At 39.0% G+C, this 21,255-nt stretch overlaps 2 pseudogenes; one reads left to right on the top strand and one right to left on the bottom strand.

The window, feature by feature from the left end:
• The first annotated feature begins 4,523 nt into the window (after positions 1-4,523).
• Positions 4,524-4,946, top strand: LOC149197067 (putative UPF0481 protein At3g02645 pseudogene; annotated as a pseudogene).
• A 7,934-nt stretch (positions 4,947-12,880) lies between these two features.
• Positions 12,881-13,908, bottom strand: LOC149197066 (uncharacterized; annotated as a pseudogene).
• Between the last annotated feature and the right edge of the window lie 7,347 nt (positions 13,909-21,255).

Below are 21,255 nucleotides of genomic sequence, written 5' to 3'. Positions count from 1 at the left end.
ATGAGGAAGACAAATCTGTAACAGTTAGTTTATTTTGATAAATACAAGTTAAATTTTTCCTGTTGCTGTTATACTGTCATCGTTGCTGAAACACCGTTGCTGAAACACCTGTTTCAGCAACTGACAAAATTTCCTGTTGCTGAAACACCGTTGCTGAAACACCTGTTTCAGCAACTGAAAAAAAAACTGTGTTGCTGAAACACCGTTTCCAGCAAGCGAATTTTTCTGTTTTTCTGTGTAAAAACAGAGTGCGATTTTTGTCTGTTTGTTATGGGATTTATCAGAAAATTCCAACATGGTATCAGAGCTAGTCCAGGCTCTTTGAAGTGTCAAAGAAGCTGAAGGAAAGATTTCTTGCAGCAGCAACTTCTCCAGCAGCGTGAAGACTCAGCCAAGAAAGAATCTAAGGTATTTTTCAAGAATATTTTTTGTGTTGTTATTGAAGAAACAGTCAGTGATTTTAAAAACACAGTCAAAGATTTTAAAGCCTAGAATAAGAATGGCAAGGTCAAAGAAGAAAGCCTCCAGACCTGTTAAAAATGTGTCCCCCCTTTCTACTAAACTAGAAGGCAATCCATTAGAATACAGTCTATTTGAAGTTCCAAAGTTTGATGGAAACTTTGATGTATGGGAAGTAAAGATGAGGGCTTTCCTAATGTTTGAAGGGATTGAAGTCTGGGAGTCAGTGATTGATGACAGCAATATGGATAAAGAATCCATGGAGTATGATGCACAAGCAGCAAAGACTATCTTGGATGGTCTCCCCGATTCAGTGAAGAAGAATCTTGGAAAATATACATCAGCAAAAGATATATGGGAGAGACTGCATGACCTTCATGCAAAGGGAGCACTGACCATGACAATGAGTCAAGAAGAACCCATCATAGGAGCTGAAAATGAAAAGCTTGACCTCATCAAGCTTCAAGTAAAAGAAAGGGATGAAGAGCTTGCCAAGATTAAGAAGGAACTTGATGAAAGCAAGAGGAAGCATCATGAAGAAGTCATGTCTATGACAAATCAGTTGAACAGAGCAAAAAAGCAGGAAGACGCCTTGTCAAGTCAACTTGAACAAAGGCACATAAGAGTGAACAAACTTGTAGAAGAGATTGGACAGTACAAGGCAGAGGTCTCCTCCCTTAAGTCCGAACTACAAGAAGCCAAGAAGCAGGCAAAAGGAGCTGAAAAGAAAATGGAGAGCAGTCAAGCAGAAATCTCCAAAATGAAGTCTGATATTATCTCCCTTAAAATAGTAGCAGCTGAAGCTACTCGTAGCAAGGAAGAAACTGAGGGACAACTAGCAAAGAAAAATAATGAATGTGAAAAGTTAGAAGAAGAGATTGTCCTCCTCAGGAAGAAGGTTGAAGGGATGAACAAGATCATGAAGAGCTCTCAAGCCTGGGATGATATGCTCAGCTATCACAGATCTCCATATGATAAATCAGGACTTGGGTATGTAGGTGAACCCTCAAAGAAGGATGAGGATGCTTTAAGCAAAGGAGATGTGAAGAAGCCAGAAAGAAGGTATGATGCTCCTAGTTCCAGCAAAGGCAAGGAGAAAAATGAAGGCTGCAATAGAAGAAATCCTGCTCCAAGCATAAAACCAGCTACAAGAAGAAATGTAGCTGATGTCAAAGAGGCAAGATGCAATGGTCATCAACAAAGGATCTCAAGGCAGCAAGGCTTCAGAAGTACATCAACGAAACCTCCATCTCCCAGGTACCAAAGTTCATTTCTTGGTTATTGTTATGCTTGTTCAAACTTTGGTCATATGGCAAAAGACTGTAGAGCATTTCATGGAGATAGATGTTGTGGTCCCCGACAATCTCCAAGAAATAATTTTGCAAGAAGAAATCATGAATTTTTATTCATGAACAATGTTGAATGTTTCAAGTGTCATAACATTGGGCATATGGCACGTGACTGTAACTTGACATGGGCCTTTACACAAGCTAAACCCATGCAAAAGAAGAAAGTTACACAAGTATGGAGGAGGAAGAAAACACAGTCCGAAAGTCCCTTGAGCTCTCTAGCTGATCTAAGTTTCTTTTGAGAAGATTCTGCTGAAAGAAGATAAAGCATACACTAAAGGGGAGCTTGTAAATTTTTGTTTGTTGAACTGTATTAACAGTCATTTGTTGATGGAGGATGTATTGCAGCGCAGCAGTTGCAAATGAAACTTTTGTTAATCCCTCTAAAAGGTAATATGCAGCAGTGATGAAATCAGCAATGTTTTTTGCTTTGTGTTTATGCAATATGCACAGAAATGCATAAACAAGAAAAGATGGCAGCGCTGAAATGTAAAGAGCAGCAGCGCAAGAGCAATTTGAGAAGTTATTTTATGCACAACAGTGCAGTGATAGACAGAGTGCTGAAATAGAGTGCTGAAATAGAGTGCTGAAACAACAGTACTGAAAAACAGTGCTGAAACACAGTGCTGAGACAGAGTTGCTGAGACAACAATGCTGAGACAGCAGTGCTGAGACAAAGTTTTTTTTAATGGAATATGCAGGAGCATAAATGTATTGAAAATTTTACACATAGCAGTGTAATGTTTTTCAGGAGAAGACAGAGTCTGTAATAGCAATGTAGAGCATATTGCAGCTTAAGCACTATTGTAAAAAGAGCAATGCGAATGAAGATATTTTTACACAACAGCAGTGTAAAATATCAGGTAGACACAGTAGTGTCAATTTGGACAGATTGAAGTGCCTCTGAAGCAGGCATGTTGAAATCCCTCTATTAAAGAGGAAGATGTAATAAACAGCAGTTCCTTGAGTCGTTGTGTTTTGGAGCAGCAATACATTCTACAGGCGTGTTTCAGCAACTCTCTGCCTGATGCTGAAACGCGTGTTACAGCAATTGTCTGTGTATTTCAGCAACTGTCTGCCCATTGCTGAAACTGCTGTAACAACAACTGTCCGTATATTTCAGAACTGTCTATGTGTTTCAGCAACAACCTGTGTGGCTGAAACTGTAATTTTCTGAGATAACAGAAATTGGTTGTGGAACTGAAGCGTTCCTTGGTAAATCCCTCTGTTGAGAGGAAGATGTTTTTCAGCATAGTCTCAGGTAAACCCCTCTATTAAGAGGAAGACAATTTTAATTGGTTGTGGAACTGCATCAGAAGCAGTTGGTGAATTCCTCTATGAGAGGAAGTGTTTGGGTACAATTGAATGCCCAGCAGTTGAAATTAAGGGGGAGTGTTGGAATTTAATTCCAACTGCAACAATGAACAGCTGGATTTGCAGTAAATATTTCAGCCTGTTCGGTGCAGCAAAGTCGCCTTTGATATTTCTGCACATAAATATGCATTAAAGTTTCAGCTGATTTCCCCTGCAGACAGCCGACTTGATTTTGATAAAGGCATCACCGCCTTGCTGCCATAAATTCTGAGATAAACATTAAAAGATATTTTGTAATATTTTGTTGTTTTAATCAGATATCTTTCAGCATGTAAATACTGCACAGCAGTTCTGTTTTAATGTTAGAAGAAGCAGCAGCAGCGAGCCGCAATAGAGGACTTACGGAGGAGTCGGCTTATTCACGCCACCGCCATAAGTGTCCTTTCACCGTTTGCTTGTTTGTGTTCCCAAAAGAGGAAAAAGATCAGATCTGTTCATTATGAGCGGCAGATTGCAGCAGAGTCTCTGTCAGCAAGTTGAGGCGGTTGATGGATAAATTATGACCGCTTCCTGCACTATATATATATGTGTAGACACAGCAGTGTAGAAGACAGAGAGAGAAAGATAGAGAGCAGAGGAGAGCACGCAGCAGCGTGAGTATAGTTTTCTGTTAGTGAATATGGAAACGCAGCACACAGCAGTGTTAAGAGTTTAGCAATATAGCGCAGCAGCGCTGGAATGTAATTTCTGTGTTTTGAAGAAAGAATGTGCAGCAGCATGAGCTCACATGAAAGAAGCCCTTTTGCACAGCAGTGCAGGGACTGAAAAGTAAGAGAGAGCAGCAGCGTTAGAAGAAGCAGCAGCAGCAGCTGAAGAATCACACAGAGCAGAGGAAAGCATGCAGCAGCGTGAAGAAGAGGAAGAAGAATAATTTCAGAAGAGTGAAATGCACAGCAGTGCAGAAATTTGAATATAATTTGTTTTTTTTTATGTTCATCTGTGTGGAACAGAATCGTTTCTTAGTGAATTTCTGAAGTAGATGTTCAGCAATAGAAGTTTTGAAATTCCCTATGTATGAGGAAGACAAATCTGTAACAGTTAGTTTATTTTGATAAATACAAGTTAAATTTTTCCTGTTGCTGTTATACTGTCATCATTGCTGAAACACCGTTGCTGAAACACCTGTTTCAGCAACTGACAAAATTTCCTGTTGCTGAAACACCGTTGCTGAAACACCTGTTTCAGCAACTGAAAAAAAAACTGTGTTGCTGAAACACCGTTTCCAGCAAGCGAATTTTTCTGTTTTTCTGTGTAAAAACAGAGTGCGATTTTTGTCTGTTTGTTATGGGATTTATCAGAAAATTCCAACACGCCACAATTTTTCTTCCTCCAATCTCTATCATGGATCGCACAGAGAGAGTATTCCGTAACTTGATCGCTTATGAGATGTGCAAGCCATCTGAAATAAATTACGTGAGTTCTTACGCGGCTCTCATGAACTCCTTGATCGACAGGGAACAAGACGTGGCCTTGATGAGAAGAATGGGCGTCCTTAAAAACTGGCTGGGGAGTGACAAGGAGGTTGCAGACCTTTTCAACGGTCTACTTGAGAAAGTCACCGTGAGTAGGAAAGACGTCTTCGACAACCTGACAGAAAAGGTGAATGCTTACTACAATAATGAAATGAAGGTCCAGATTGGAAAGCTTGTGCAGGATCATTTTTCATCGCCCTGGAAAGCTTTAGCTTTGACGGCCGCAATTGTCATACTTTTGCTCACAGTGCTGCAAACGATCTTCACAATTATATCGACATATAAGAAGTAGACCCTCCCCTCCCCTATCTTTTACCATCCAAAAAAATATCAAGTGTAAATGATGTGTACTCGGTTGTAATAGCCAGGATTGAACTTTGGATGATGTTGCCTCACAGTTTAGTTGGTTTAAGTGATGTGTACCGAGTATAGGATCGGAGAGGGAGTTTTGTATGGGAGATATTAACTTCTATTAGCTTTGTCTGGTAGATATTAAGTGATGTGTTAGTGTAATTTCTATGTGAAATGAAATGTTTGGGTAGGAGGTTGTTAATTAGTTTCTAGTTTTAAATGTGGTTGAAAAATTAATTTAATTTTTTCAATTTTAGGTGTGGTTGAGATATATTTCAACTATCTAAGGTATCAAATTGAGATAGTTAATTGATCTCAAAGCCTTACTTATTGTGTATATATGAAATATTGTATATTAAATTATATAGCTTTATTGCAAATTTTATTTTGGTGTAACTTTCTTATAGAGAGCCCAAAAGTATGTGAGAAATGTAACCTCCTAGATATGTAAAATTTAGAGTAATATAAGCATGTGGATATATTTTTGTGTGTTCGTTACAGTCTGTTTGTAAGTGTGTTGTCAACGGCCATCTGTAAACGATGACGCTGGTCAAATCCGGCATTATCTTCCAAACTCACGAGTTCTTCATTATCAAGTGCTAGGAAATGGTGCAAATAATCTCGATGGAGACCCTGGTCGAAATTTGCATGAACATTGTGTGGACATGATAAACATTGTGTGGACATGATAAATATTTGTTTAACTGTCTGAGCTATGTTAAGTCCGATGAAAATATCTTAATATCTTATTGTCAATTTGTTGTGGATTCTTATTTGTTGAGGAAAGTGCCTGGGGAAGATAGCTAATAAGAAGCTGGAAATATAACATTATATCATGTGGGCAACCATGCACAGTCAAGGTGCAGCCAATGTGTTTTGCAACGTGTAGTGGTCTCATTGGATTTAAAAGTTTAAAATAGATCACCGTCATTTTTGATCTTTGGATGTCTCCAATACTGAAACACGAGTCTGATTCCCTGCGTCTATTCTCATCTCACCGATGCCTGTGAACCGAGATCGATAAGTAACTTGGTAAGAATGAGAGCGATGAAAGCTCTCGCAGTGAGATTCATTGAGCTCGTCCTTTCTTTTTCCTCAGTTACCTATAACTTATTTCATAAATGTATGGTTCCTTTTTGTCGCAATGATTACATATACAGAAAGAAATATGGATGAATTAATTGATGTATTAGTGGTAATTAAATGAGTAAAATAAATAAATGTTGATGAATATTCAAAACCATATGGTGTATGTGAGTTCATGTTGTAATATGAGCTCACGTAAATTTAATTTGTAGATTGCTCGTCTATTATTCAAGACTATATTGGGTTTATGTGAGTTCATGTTGTAATAATTTGTATACTGCTGGTCTATTATTCAAAACTATATTGGGTTTATGTGAGTTCATGTTTAGGTAGATTTAATTTGTAGATTGCTTGTTTATAAAATTGGGGAGTATAATGGTGGGCAATGTATCTTAGTAGATGCAGTATGTAAATAGGATGGTAGTAGTTTATTTATTATAAATATGAAATTGATTTAGTACAATGGTGAGTAATGTATTAAGGTAGATGGAGTATGTGAATAGAATGGTTATTAGTTCAGTAATTACAAACATGAAATTGATTTAGTAGTTTAAAGCAAGTGTATTTTCAAAGAATCAAGTGGAAGTACAACTCAATATAGATGGTTGTGATTGAGGTCAATATACAAAATTTAAAATGAATAAAGAAATTGATGAAAACTCAAGTACTCCCTAAAAAAGCTCTTGAAAATATTAATTTTTATTGTCTTCCACTTAAAATATGAAATTACTCATCCTTTTTTAAAACTTGATATTCCTCATCTAAAAATGTATTGGTTATTATCATCTTTATGTAATGTTTGATTAGAATATTATTAATTAGTTAATACTCTGTAGTTAAAATAGTTAATTTATTAAATATGCAACTTTGTATATAATAATAATAATATATATAAAATAATTTCTATATACCAAAATATTCTCTTTCTTTATTATTATTTAAGTGAATTGTACTTTTATTAACTACAATAATTATTAAACCCTTAGGATGATATATTTCTATATTTCAAATACTATTAGTATTCTATATATCTTTATATTTCAATTACTATTCACATTTTATAACTATATTTAAATAGTATTCTTAATTATTTATTTTTAGATAGTATGAATCACCCATGGTAAACTTTGTAGGAACACATTAATATCATTATATACGTGTGGTTGTAACACTTTTTTAAGAAAATCACCAAAACCAAAAATATTTTAGTTTTTCTCATAAAAAATATTAAAAAAATACAGATATTTTAGTTTTGTTAATAAATTTAGGTGAAATGTACCATCTTCTAAAAATGATTTTATATCTATATGATATAAATTATAATAAAAAATTCAAAAACAACATATGAAAGAAAAAACACTACTACAATATAATTGTCAATGTCTTATTGAAATTTTATATTTATATAATATAAATCATATTTAAAAGAAAATAAAAAGCCTCATGCGAAAGGGGATAATAATGTTGAACTCTTGACTTCAAAGGGACTATGATGCCTCTCCTCCAGAGGGACAAGAGAGGGATTACGAGGTCTTACCCTAAGAAGGACAAGAGAGTTAAACTTGTGACCTTTATTATATTAAAGAAAAGGATTCATGATTGGCTGTAAATTAGTTGATCTAACTATCAAAGCTATATATATATATATATATTCATCTCTCGCACAAAAAAGCTATGGTGAAAAAAGGTTGTAATGAGAAATTTTTGGACACTCTCATATGAAAGTGCACATGTTCTTAAAACTAGAAATTGCACCAGATGTTGCAAAGGAACGTCGTAAGTCATAACTAACTATTATCTTTCTCAACAAAAACTTAACTATTATATCTATCATGTTTATCGTAACATACTACTATTTATCTTGTCTACATGTAGGGCAACTCAATTTGTCCATATATTCCTTCCTCCTATTCATTTACAAGAAATTCAATCATTTCCCGTGACCAAGCACACTATGTCATGCATCTATACCCTCAAACTCCTTTGAATTGCATGCTTCCAAAAGAAAATAAAATAATAATTTGAGTAGACTTACACAAAGAGGGAATAAGATCTTCTCTAGTATAACTCCTTTGAATTGCATGCTCTCAAAAGAAAATAGAATGATAATTTGAGTAGACTTACATGAAGAGGGAATAATATCTTCTCTAGGATGTTATTCCAATATGGGGTTTAATTACCCTATATGAATAAACCTTCAATCTAGAAATATAAGCAAATAACTAGAACCATACATTGATTGAGTTCAAGCTTATAGAACAGAGAGTCAAATAGACATCAAGAAACTAGTTACAAAGAATTTCACAATAGAATGAATATTTATAAAATGAAATAATTTAAAAATTGTTCGGCTTGTAGCCAGAATAAGATCTTCTTTAGGATAAATCCTTTGAATTGCATGCTTCCAAAAGAAAATAAAATTATAATTTGGGTAGACTTACACGAATAGGGAATAAGATATTCTCAAGGATCTTATTCCAATATGGGGTTTAATTACCCTATATGAATAAAAATTCAATCTAGAAATATAAGCAAATAACTAGAACCATACATTGATTGAGTTCGAGCTTATAGAACAGAGAGTCGAATAGACATCAAGAAACTAGTTACAAATAATTTCACAATAGAACGAATATTTATAAAATGAAGTAATTTAAAATTGGTCAGCTTGGTAGCCAAAAGTAATCTGCCAGTTTAAAAAATTAACCAAAGCTCTTGCTCGGTATACTCGCATTAAAAAAACTACATATGAATGCGCAAGTGATGAATACATCTAGTCGAATGAGAAACTGTAAGGGATTCAACATAACTCTTAGGATTTCAACCATGTAATTATGAGTGTACATACATCTAAATACAAAAAGAAAAGAAAAAACTCTCAGATTTGAGTAGATTTAGATCATCAAATTCCTCACTGGAATAAGATCCTAGAGAAGACGTAGTTGAAGGCCTTGAGAAGATGTAGTTGAAGGCCGAGTTCAAACACTTGCACCCAATAGAACACTTGATGAAGTTGATAAAGGCCTAAGGTCATTGTGTCCATGGGAAAATTTGCACTTCAACCCATTTGGGAAGGTTCCATTTTTCTCATAATGCATGCACAACTTGATTTTATAATTCTTTACCCCCTTAGACAATTTTTGAATTAGACTCAAATATTTATGAGATGGTAGAAGAAGGGTCGCCTCCCATTATAGAATGACCTACGACATTATGGTGCACTCCCTTTGGTCGTAACACCTCCAAAAGGTTGAGCCCTTATCATCCCTTCAGGAAATTGCCAACTGGCCATGACATATGGGAATGATCAACTGGAAACTGGCTTGAATGATGTGCCACCTTGATCCAGGTGGCTCTAGAGACACACATAAGACAAAGAGGGCTTATGGAAGCTCAAAAATCAAAGTGATCAGAATGCTTTCAAACTAGGACCAGAGCATAAATCTTGTCGTCTTGATCACAACGGTGTGAACGGTTTGTCAATCTGAGTTCGTATGAGGGAGAACAAACCAATCAAAGTTTTGGTCAAAGTTAGGTTGTGGGATAGGTTTAAGTGTCCTACAATTTGACCGACCCCTAGGCAAGAAAACTAGGTCCCAAAAGTAGGTGAATTTGTTGGATCATTGATTTGTCTAATATCCCCTAAATTATACAAATTCGAAAATATGTGCTTGTTATATATATATATATATATCTATATATATATATATATATATATATATATATATATATATATATATATATATATTTATGGGGTGGCAGGCCACCAACCCTGCCACCCCCCAACGACCAACACATAATAATAAAATCAAAATTTTAATTATGGGTCGATGGGCCATGACCCCCGCCGACCCTCCCTCAACCACCACACACATATAAACAAATGTTAAATTACATTTGGGTCGATGGGCCATGACCCCCACCAACCCTCCACCCAACTCCCAAACATTAAACAATATTAAATATGGGGTGAGTGGGCCACATCCAGTGGACCCGACCCACACCCCCAAACTACCATATGTTAAAAAAAATGCCGGAGCTGGTGGGAGTTGAACCCACGGCCAGCGGGCCCGCCGGTCCCACCCACGCGACAGCCCCATTTGGTGGCGTACACCAACCAACCAACCCAAAATTTAATACAACGTAACTACCACATAACCACGCCTCCATTTAAAAAAAGACACAGTTATGGTTAACGGGCCAAGTTTGTCATGATTCGTCATGTTTTGTTTGAGATCCCTTTGTCGTCATGTTGATGGGATACTCATGTTTTCGCCATGTATGTCTGAATTGAGATCCCTTTGATGCCATGTTCATGAGATGCTCATTATTGTCATATGTGAAATTATGTCATACTGATAGGAGTCCTTTTTGAATGAGAGTTCCTGCAGCAAAACATCTCTTGGAGCCACTCCTGCGTGAGGGAATATTCCTTGTATGATAGGGAAAACACATACATGTACATCATCACTCTTTCTAGCACTTAATGCAGCAGCCTACACCATCTTGACACTAGGGCCCAGAGACGTAGTCCCTCCTGGACAAACTCCATATCAACGCCTTGTTATTTTATGTTGCTGATGATTGTCATGTTCCTTCTTCTTTACAACATGCATTTATGTTCCTTTATGCTATTTTAAATGCAATTCTAACAACATCACAAAAGTAAAAGATCTTGGTCAAATCTGGGAGTTGAGCCAACTCGGATCACACCTTGATGAGCTTTTCATTTCCCTTTTCCATGTGGTTTATTGAGTTGAGATGCGCATTCTACAACCCAGTATGAAAGGCATGCGTAAGTTTGTTCATTCGTCCATCACCTTTTAAAATAAAAATAAAATAAAAATTTTGTTCCAAATAGAAAAATAATGTCCATTATAATAATAATAAAAAAAGTAAAAAAAATATATGAGTAAGATGTTTAAATCTTATACTTTTCAAAAATATTTCAAACAGGAAAGTATAGGAAAATGTAAGCATGTGGATCCCTATCACAACGAACATCCAAACAAAACAAACAATATACATGGAAACAATATACATATACTGGAAAATAAATACCATCATTAGAAAGGTGCCTATAGAACTGTCAAAATTAGCACAATAGGAATTTTTGCTAAATTTAAAAGTCTCCAAGCTAGCAAAGAAGATGGTACACATGCAACTGTCTGGATGAAATGAAGACACTATGGCAAACCATTGGACTCACCATTTATCTAAATGGTCTCTTTTTTAATTTTTAGCTTAATTAGAAGCAACAATGCTAGTATTCAAGGTAATGAAGAGAAGCCTACTCATACATTATTTTCTACTATTATTGGACATTCTAGTTTTTATGAATATGCACATGGTATATATAATGGAAAAAAGCCATCCTATTGTACTACTGGTATGGTTTCCCTAGTAGACCAACAACTATATGAAAATTTCTTCTATATTTACTCTAAAAGAAATACAAAAATCTATCTAGAAATATATATATCTATATCTATATCTATTATATATATATATATATATATATATATATATATATATATATATATATATATATATATATATATATATATATATATATATCTGTGTGTGTGTGTGTAATACATCTATATATATATATATATATATATATATATATATATATATATATATATATATATATATATATATATATATATATATATATATCTATATATATATATATATATATATAGAAACAATAAAAATATTTTAAAATATTTCCTCTCTATCAAGTGAAGAAACAACAAGGATGATAACTGCTTTAGTAAAATCTATAACAAATGTTTTATAACAATAAAAATGTTTTTAAATATTTCCTCCCTATCCAGCGAAGAAACAACAAAGATGATCACTACTTTAAACAAAACTATGACAAATACTTTAAAATCTTTTACATAATGATGATCTAAAAATATAATTAAATAATCTAATTTAATCAACACATACAAATCAAATAATTTAATTAATAAAATGTCAAAAATAATTATAGTAATACAAAAAAATTAAGACACTTCCTCTTACCCAACAAATTCACATATATTCTTTGGGTACATACTAACTATATACAACTTTAACACCAATGTAAAAGAACAAGTCTTGCAACCTAGATCATCATCGATGATCAGACAATTAACTATGCCGACCATCAGCTTGAATACAATAGCCACCATTGTCCAAGCCATTTCCAAACGCAACCCTAGATATAGGCATAGATAGTAAAGCATTAATTCAAACAATTAATATTGTTCTACCCAAAGTCAGTATTTTAAATGGTAACTTTCTCAAAACCTGTGTTTCTTAAAAATGTACAGTTAATACCATTCTGCCCAGAGTCACATGCATTTTTAAAATGCAAGAGATGTGAAAATATCCTGAAACTTTCTTAAAATCAGTGGTGTTGGATAGATTTAGCTATGAGACACACAAAAACACTTCAGAAAAAATACAAAAATTCCAGTGCTCCATGTAAATATACAAAGGGAGATTTAAATACTACCTAGTTCACAAATCATTTAAAGCAACCACTACCATTTAAAATGAAATTGAGAGGATATTCCAGATATGTACTGCATGCTACCCAGTAATTCAGAATAGAAAGAAAAACGAGGATCATGTGAGAAAGGGAAAGAAACATAGCATAAGAGAGAGCCCTTAACTCTTAGGGTAAAGTGGGGCATAAATGAAAGAGGAAGCCCTTTACTCCTAGGGTAAACTGGGGCACAAATGAAAGAGAGAGCCCTTAAATCTTAGGGTAGAGTGGATAGAAATGAAGGGCTAAAGGTTAGGTGGAGCTAAAGTCTCGAGGAATGGCAATGGACCAACTTGCCTAAGAAGGTTGACCCAGTACTCCATCCCTTGGTCCTCATTTGCTAAGTTCACGTATGGCCAACGATCATAAATATTTCCTTTCCATTCCATATTTGTGCCCATGGTATTATCTACAACCTCAAGAAAGTGCTCCACAAAGAAATTTTTACATGAGGGTTCCACTTTTTTTTTTTCTACTGCCCAGTCACAGGTGTTGTTGCGCCATTTGAGGATGATTACGCCACAGTTAGTTCTACCATTGTGTTATTTTCTATTGGTGGCCACAGAGAGAGCTCACATCTCCAGAACTCGATGTTACTATTTAGAGTCAAAGAATCATAATCTTGACTGCCCTCTGGATCTGCCTATTGCACGAATGGTTTGTCATCTTCTCGAAATTCCCCGCTTCCCAAGCTAACGAAATTCTGCTGATTTCCTGCCAAAGGCTTCCATTTGACATGATACTCGCTGGAATTCGAATCTTCTCCATCGTCATCAAGTATAAACTTTAAGGAATCAATGTAGCTAGAATGAAGCAAATTGGTATAATCCACGACCAGCATTTTCTTCTCACTTGTTTTGCTATAATCGTAGGGCATTACAGTAGCTACCTTTTCAATATAGTTCTGCTCTTTATCCATGGCACTGTAGACTCCAAATGGTGATGCATAAACGAGTTCGATTGGTTTCGTTGAGAGTACTCGGAACAAGTCACTGGAATACGGGTAATTATTGCCTATGGAGTTGATAATGTAATAGGCTTCATGCTGATCAGAACTCATGACATTTTGATCATCAGGTGTTTTGTGAATGACAGGTGAATTACTTGATGCCCCATGATCTTGGGGAGCCTTAGCTTCTTGCAGAGGTTGCAGAGGTTGGCGGGCAAGGGATTCAATGTTGTTACCTTCCTTTTTGAAAGTCCTTTTTACTGGTTTCGAAATGCAGACATGGCTTTGGAGTTGATGATCAGCCTGCTCGTCTAACAGCCTCATGAAAATTTCCCTTTAGAAAGACATCAAGCCATTTTGACAATCAATAGATCTAGGCATAAACTAAAGAAAAAGCTGAAAAATACAATAGTCATTTCAATGGCTGCAAAATTCTACCTAAAGATTTAATACAAACGAAAGAAATATCCACTGTGAAAATACTCGGGGAGGGTTTACTTCGGTAAAGGGTTCCTACAATCCTATTTTGCCTTGGTCTAGCATGTGTAGTAAAACGGGGTCAGAATCAAAGTAAGTACAGTGAAAGCAGCTTCGGCAACAAATGTTATTGGGTAGCGGAGGTCCCGTGTAACAGTTTTGGGGCTTAAAGCCTATAAGTTAGGATAATAATATTGTAAATCTTTGAAATATGCAGAGCGCAAAATGTAATAGGTCAAGTCAAAGGGTTGTCCACCCAAGAAATAGTATAGAATAATAGGAAGTAAGTCAGCCTACCCATGGTCTGTGGACCATGGGAATGTATAAATAGAGTGAGGCTCTAAGGGTAAAAGGCAGTTCTGGTGTTGGATAGATCTGAGTGCTATGGGTTTGTGAAGACAGTATCTTCTGCATTTGTAAGTTCGAGTCAAGGGTGTTGGTGGGTAGATAGAGGCTCTGCAGCTATGTGCACAGAGGCCTGGTAGAGTCCGCAGCTGTGTGCGCGGACCCCTGCAGCTGAGTGCGCAGGGTGGATCTGGTTGTATTGAAGAGAAGATCAATAAAGATAAGAATGTCTTAATCATTGTGTGTTTTCTTGTGGATTTGTTTATTGCTTATGTTCTAAAGTTATTCATCTTCTGTTATAATTGCGCGCATGGGGTTTTATGTTTAAATGTTTGCTTAAATACTGGAAAAAGTAGATTTGATCTATAACCAACTCATAAGTAATAACTCTTAAAAAAAGTGCCTTGTTCCAGATCTACGCGGAAGTATGTGGTGGGCTCCAGTATTGTAGCAATAATGCTACAACTCCTGGCGCTTCCTTCTTTAATTTTATCAACCCGGTAGTTCGTAACAAACTTGGAAGCGACTGTGCTGTATGCACAAGTACTAGCTCTTGCCGCAGCTGTCACTTGGTCAGCTGGCACAAGTCCGCTAGGGGCTCAAGCCAACTTCTATGAGCTCTTAGAAGAAGCTTTTTAACTGATGGATGAAAGCTAACTCAAAGGAAGCTAATCTACTTGCAGAAAGGAACTGAAAGCCAACAAGAAACGCAAACCCTAGCAAACCCTAATTCTACCAGCTAGTCCTACTGATGCAGAGATGGAAATGCAAACTACTGAAAGAGATGCCATTACTTCTATGAAGGTAAAATGCATGTGTCTAGACTACCTCTATCTGAAGAAAACATTTTTTGTATTTTTGTTTCAGTTATTAGAATTATCATGCATGTGCTTTTAACTAGCTTTTACTGTGCAGAGGTGGATCAAGGAGGAGAAATGCTTGGAAAAGGTTGGGAAGGTTCAGAGAGGGTCTAAGGGGTTCCTAACACCCTTCCAGAGAGTTTCACAAAGTTTGGCTGCCAAAAACCGAGTTTATGAGCTTCTACAGGAAGTCTGCAGGGGTTCTACAGGATGTTTCAGAATTTCTACAGGATGTTCAGTAATTCCTACAGGATGTTCTACGATTGGATTTTGGATGATGGGTGAGTAGAAGAGGCTGCATGGATGGGTAGGGAGGTAGGAGAGGGGTTTGGAATGACTTAGTGACAGAGAGATGAGATGATGAGGGGGTGTGCAAAGCTAGGTTGTCTTAAAGAGGGCAGAGGAAATGGAAGGCCGAAAAGGTAGGATAACGTGGGCAGTAGAATAGTTGAGAGACAAGGGGTCTAATTGGGAGATGAGCAGTTGGCCTGGGCAAGGCTTAGAAGGACGAGAGAGTGAGGGAGTAGCACTGCACAGTGTAAACTAAACCAAATCATCCACGTCCTGCACATAACCGAAATATTACTAACCTATTCTAACTGTTTTAATGAAACCAATGAACATAAACGTTATTTCTAAAGAGAATCATGCAAAAGAAACATTCCAAGAGGTCTGAGCGCATGGACAACTATTACAAACTAAAATATTGCACCAAAGATTGCATGAGTGCGTAAACCAATGTTTTTGGTGGGTAACACTGTCTGCAATTCTAGCCCCTAGAAAGAGGTGAAAATGGGAGTACAGTCAACCCTTTTATGGAACTTTTATCAATTCTAATCTCTTCACTCTATTCTAACCATCTGAAGTAACTCTATCTTCTAACAATGACCTACTTAACCACACTACGAAATCTAACTCAACAAACTGTGTTTCAAATGCATGTAAAGAAAACCATAATGCTGAAAGAAAAGATATCAATACAAAAGAAGGAGGCCCTAGGCTCTCGGGTTGGGCCCAACCCCGAGAGCTATGGCTCCTTTAAAAACTCAGAATTGAGAGCAAATATGCCTCCGTCCCATTAAAAATTAATAATCATAAGTCAACAAGTATGCCAATGATGGCTACAAAAGAGCAAAAACAGAGCTAGCAGCTCGTAGTGAAGAATGTGCAACAATGTTTCACAAGTCCTTTTCGAAGGCTAAAGCCTTATCATTTATACATCACGAGGCCCCAAGCTGGCCTCCTAAATCAGTGGGACTTGGTTGACCAAACTAGGAGTGAACAGCTGCTTCCTCAAAATCCGTTTGGCTGCCTTCTAGATCCGGTTGTGGTGGCTGTTGGAACTCGGAGTTGGGGGTGAAGATCCCGAGGAAGGCTATTTAATGCCGTGGACAACCTTCCTACGAATCCTCAATCCCATCTTGGCTGTCTCCTAGCCCTTATCTGCGTGGTTTTGCTCCAACATGTGTCAAAAAGCCTGAAATAAGCACGTGTTAGCCACCTAGGAATAGTGACTACCCTTATTCGTACAAATGACATAAACATACTAAAAAATGATGCATAAGTTATGAAAAATGAAGGATTGAGCAAAGGTAGTTAGGCCAAATGAGCCCAAAATGTTACCAAATTTGGGGCTCATCATCACCCCTAGCTAAAATGATTGCTCATCCCTGAGCAACTAATCCAGCTCCTCGTCCTTCATTGCTTTCACCGCCACCCTCACATCCCAGGCTTCTGAAGTGGTCTCCTCCTCACTGGCATGGAACCCAGCCTTCCTTTCCACCTCTTCCCACTGCTTATGCTCTTCTTTTCCTGTGCTGCCTTCCATCAATCCTAACAGCAGAGGTGGGCTTAGCTTGAGGCCAATCCAGTTGGCTTGGAGGTTCTGTATGGATTTCTTGTAGAGGGGCACCCATGCTAGAGCTTCCCTCATTCGAGTTGGAGTGTGATATTCTCTTATTTTGAGGCTGTGGGACAATGTGTTCCATCGGCGGGTGAAAGCATGAACACAGTTCTCCCCTAATAGTCACTCCATATCCTCGAAATGTGCTATGGCCTGAGCCTGCTGATCCATGTATTTCAATAAGGTTTGAGGGGTGGTGGCTAAGTGTTGGTGGGCCGATATCAATGCAGTGGGATCCCTTGGCTCTGCTCTAATCAGCATTGGCTCATGTAATTCTCGGTTCATGACCTCTTTGACTTTCGCTGCTCTCTTCTCTTCATGGTTCAACCATGAGGCAAATGCCATCAACTGCATATCTCCTATAGCTGTGTTGGGATCCCATGAAGTCACATTAGGAAGGGCCAAATTATGGAGATAGAGCTCTGATAGTTTGGCCTTGTCCTCCGATGAACTGCTATTGCATAACTCTGTGAACTGCTGGGGGTCTTGGATTCGGGAGATACCCCTCTATGCCAATGCATTGATTTGAAATTGCAGCCACTGGTCCCGTAGGTACAGGCCATAAGATTTGGCTGGTTGTCTGCATTGTAGAGCATCCATGGCCCAACTGGCCATGCAGGCCATTTGTGCCTCTTTTTGCTGCAACTGCTGTTTGAGAGCTTGTATCTTGATTTGTGCTTGCATTTCCCTTTCCTGTAGATGTGAGGTTGGCTCCCCAAGACCAATTTGCAGTCCTTCTTTGCCTTGATGTTCTCCTGTAGTGTCCCCTGATGATGTGCCCTTTCCTTTCTTCAGTTCCTGTAGCTGCAGTTTAAGTTTCTCATTCTCTTCCTATAGGAACACCCGCTAGCAGTTCGCCATGTGTTTGGCCATAGCTAATTCTTTTCGTGCCTCCTTGAGTTGTTCCTCCAAGGGCCCTATATCTGCCACTCCTTTTGATTTAGCTATTTTCATCCACGTGTGAGTTCTCACTCTTTCTTCCTCCAACGCAAAGAAAAGTGGCACAGTGAATTTCTGTGGGATAATTTTTCCAGCCTCTAAGAAGTTATAATACGAGCTCAAGCTTGGCTGGGGACTAGGTTCTGGAATATGCTCTTTCTCTTCCTCCCTCGGTGGCTCTACTTCGACTTCCCTAAGTGGTGATGTGGGTGCCTCTCCCTCCATTTTCTCTGTCTCCTTGAGCCGGGCCAATGTTTCCTGTAGAACGGCCTCAGCATCCTGTAGTGGGGTTTTCGAAGCCAACCTGTCCATTCTCTCCTTCCAAGCAGTTGTCTTCGGCCTCCCCTGCTCATAAGTGACTCATATTTTTGAGGGGGACCTCTCCCTTGGCGAGGTAGGGGTATCCTCTATAGTAATTGGGCTGCTGGATGGAGGTTGGGGCCTGCCTGTCTTGATCCTTACACTCCTCCGTGCTTTGAAATACAGAGGGATCTCCCTCTTTCGTTTTTCCCTCGGCTTGGAAGGTGTACTAAGGGTGGCCAGCACGGCTGCTGCCTCCCTTGTAGGAATTTCAGATGTCTTCTCCTTTGGTTTTCCTTTTTCAGGGCTTCCTGTAGAAGGCCCTGTAGTTGCTGATTTCTGGCTTCCTGTAGAAGCCGTTTTTGACTTTCCTGTAGAAACAAGTGGCACCATTTTAGCCTGTTTGGCTAAGGGTGCTTTGTCTTTTGACTTTGCTGATGCTGCTTTTGAGGTTCCTTTACTGATGTGGACTTGTTCAGTCTTTCCCACTCTACTTTGTAACCTTTTCTCCCTGGGTGTCAATGTGGATTTGTCATCCTTCTTTTCGGCAACCTAGTGTTTCTCTTATTTCCCCTTTTGTTCTTTCTTCGGTGCTTTGGCCACGGTTTCTTGGCCTTTCCCTTTCTTCTCTGTGTGTATTGGCTCCTTCTCCTCGCTGCTGGAGGAAGCAAGCTCCTCGGTCAACATTTTGATATCGCCATCCTTAGTCAGATTTCGGAAGGCTTCCCACGAGAGAGGGATGGTGTATGTGTGGAGTGCATCCTCCACGAGGAGCTTAATGAGCCCATGATGGGCTACCTGGTCTGGCGTGCCCTCTCGTAATTTGGTGGCACATTCAATCATGGACTGCAGGAGGAAGTAGGGAATACTTAGCTTGTTTTCTGAAGGTAGGTCCATTTGGTGCCTCAGTTCTTAGAGCAGCCGGAAATGGTACCCATATACGATGCTGAATCATCCTTCGCACGTGATATATTTCATAATTTGGAGGCTGACCTCACTCCAAAGCGGCTGTAGGCTAACTCTGCGAACCCCGTTCTTATCCTTTGAGAATTGCTCCTCCGGCAGAAAGAACTCCTTTTTAGCCTTCTGGCCTAATTTCCTCTCCTCCTTATCCCACGGTACCCCCATTGGGAGGTCAGTGACTCTGCTGATGAACTGTGGGGTTAGTCTGAGATTCAAGCCCCTGAAATTGACGATGGCCAGCGTTTTTGATTTTGGCTTCAGAGCTCGCAGGAATTCCTCTGCCACCTCATCATCATAACCTTGAAGCTTGTCGCAGAACGACAACCATCGTGCACGAGATAACAGTTCTACCACCTCAGGGTTTTCCCGTAGCCTCTTTGAGTCTGTTGGTTCCTTCTTAATGAACCCACCCAGCATGGTGAAAGTTTGTTGTGTTAGCCGGAGGTGGCTGGCGCATATCAAAAGACGGGCCTTTGGGATTTCTTTGGGCAGAGCGCAGAATTACGCCTCTGTCAAGCACACAGTTCGTGAATTCTCGACTATCTACAGGTGAGCCTTGAGAGGGCCTTAATTACCAACCAAATCCTGTAGAAAACCCCGCATATACTACGACGACAATTTTCATGCAAAAGGAAGACAACGCTTGCAATTTTATGCTCAGACTATAGTTTTACTTTTTTTGAGGACGTCAAATTTGCCACCCTCCAAACCAATTGCATGGGAGGAATAGGTTCAGGCTTACCTTTCCCAATTCGCCACTTTTGACGTGAACAGACCGATTTCCTCCGTAGCGGCGAGCTTCCTGTAGCGCAGCTTCCTGTAGAAGTCGCGCACAGTTTCCGGAGAGCACGTCAGTGGTTCTGCGCCTTCTGTGCAACCACCAGACATTTGAACAAGCCGAAGACTTGGAGTAACTAGCTTCAGAGAAATTTGGACGCTTACTCGACTGCAAAACGGCTGATGATAAATGAGTGGAGTGACGATCTAGCCGGTGGATTTGAATCCCTGCGGAATTTGTGGCACGGGGGTGAGCTGTCCCTGCCGGACCGTTGGACGACATCACTTATTCATTTCACTGCAAGTCTGCCTGACCGCCGCATCATTCCCTGCAGATCTGCCGCCGCCATTTCTGTTAAAACGCCGCTTCTCCCCGACTGGACGCTTCTCACGTGTCCATTACCCGTTTTTCTTGCCACGACCAACACTTTCCAAATCTGACAAGACCATCGGACTGGTCGTCGTGGCCAGTTGAATGGCTACCCGACTGCTCAACCCATTCATTTCCACACTTGCAAACATTTCAGAGCATTGTTCATGTAATTTGACGAAAAAATGGTGAGGCACTTACCTGTGTGGCCGCGACGTGATTTTCAGGTTTCAGGACGAGGGTGACGGATCCGCCTGCTACTGCTTCATGCACAGGCACGGGGGTTCCTTCTTGCCGACTGCTGCTAGTTATGAAGCTTATTACCTGGCTGCGGGTGGTGCATGTGCCCGCTCTATGTGTTGCTGGCGCCTTGATGGTGTACACTTTTAGCTGGATGAACTGCTACGGGATTCCTGTAGGATGTCCTGTAGCAGTTTGTCCTCCTCGGGTGCATGCCGAAATGGTGGAGACAGTGGCATCACGGTCACGGTTGCAGGGTCCTCGGATGGCTTTGGTAAGTAGCGCATGGGGTCTCTGCATCCTTTATTCCATTTGAGAATCGCTTCCTCTGATAATTCAATGTTCTGATTTGACTGTGCAGGTATTTCCATTGCATGGCAACTGGGGTGGTAGAAGGAGGAGGCGACAACAATGGGTGATGGAGGAAAACATTAGCTTGCATGCCTTCATGTCGGCCTCGGGCTTCAGATCTTCCCACACAGTCGGTCCTGGGTCAT

This window comes from Pinus tabuliformis, chromosome 2_2 (genome assembly GCF_031772625.1).
Source record: "Pinus tabuliformis cultivar Carrire ecotype Pingquan chromosome 2_2, CPIR1, whole genome shotgun sequence".
Classification (NCBI taxonomy): Eukaryota; Viridiplantae; Streptophyta; class Pinopsida; order Pinales; family Pinaceae; genus Pinus; species Pinus tabuliformis.
This window is presented reverse-complemented; position numbering and strand designations above follow the sequence as displayed.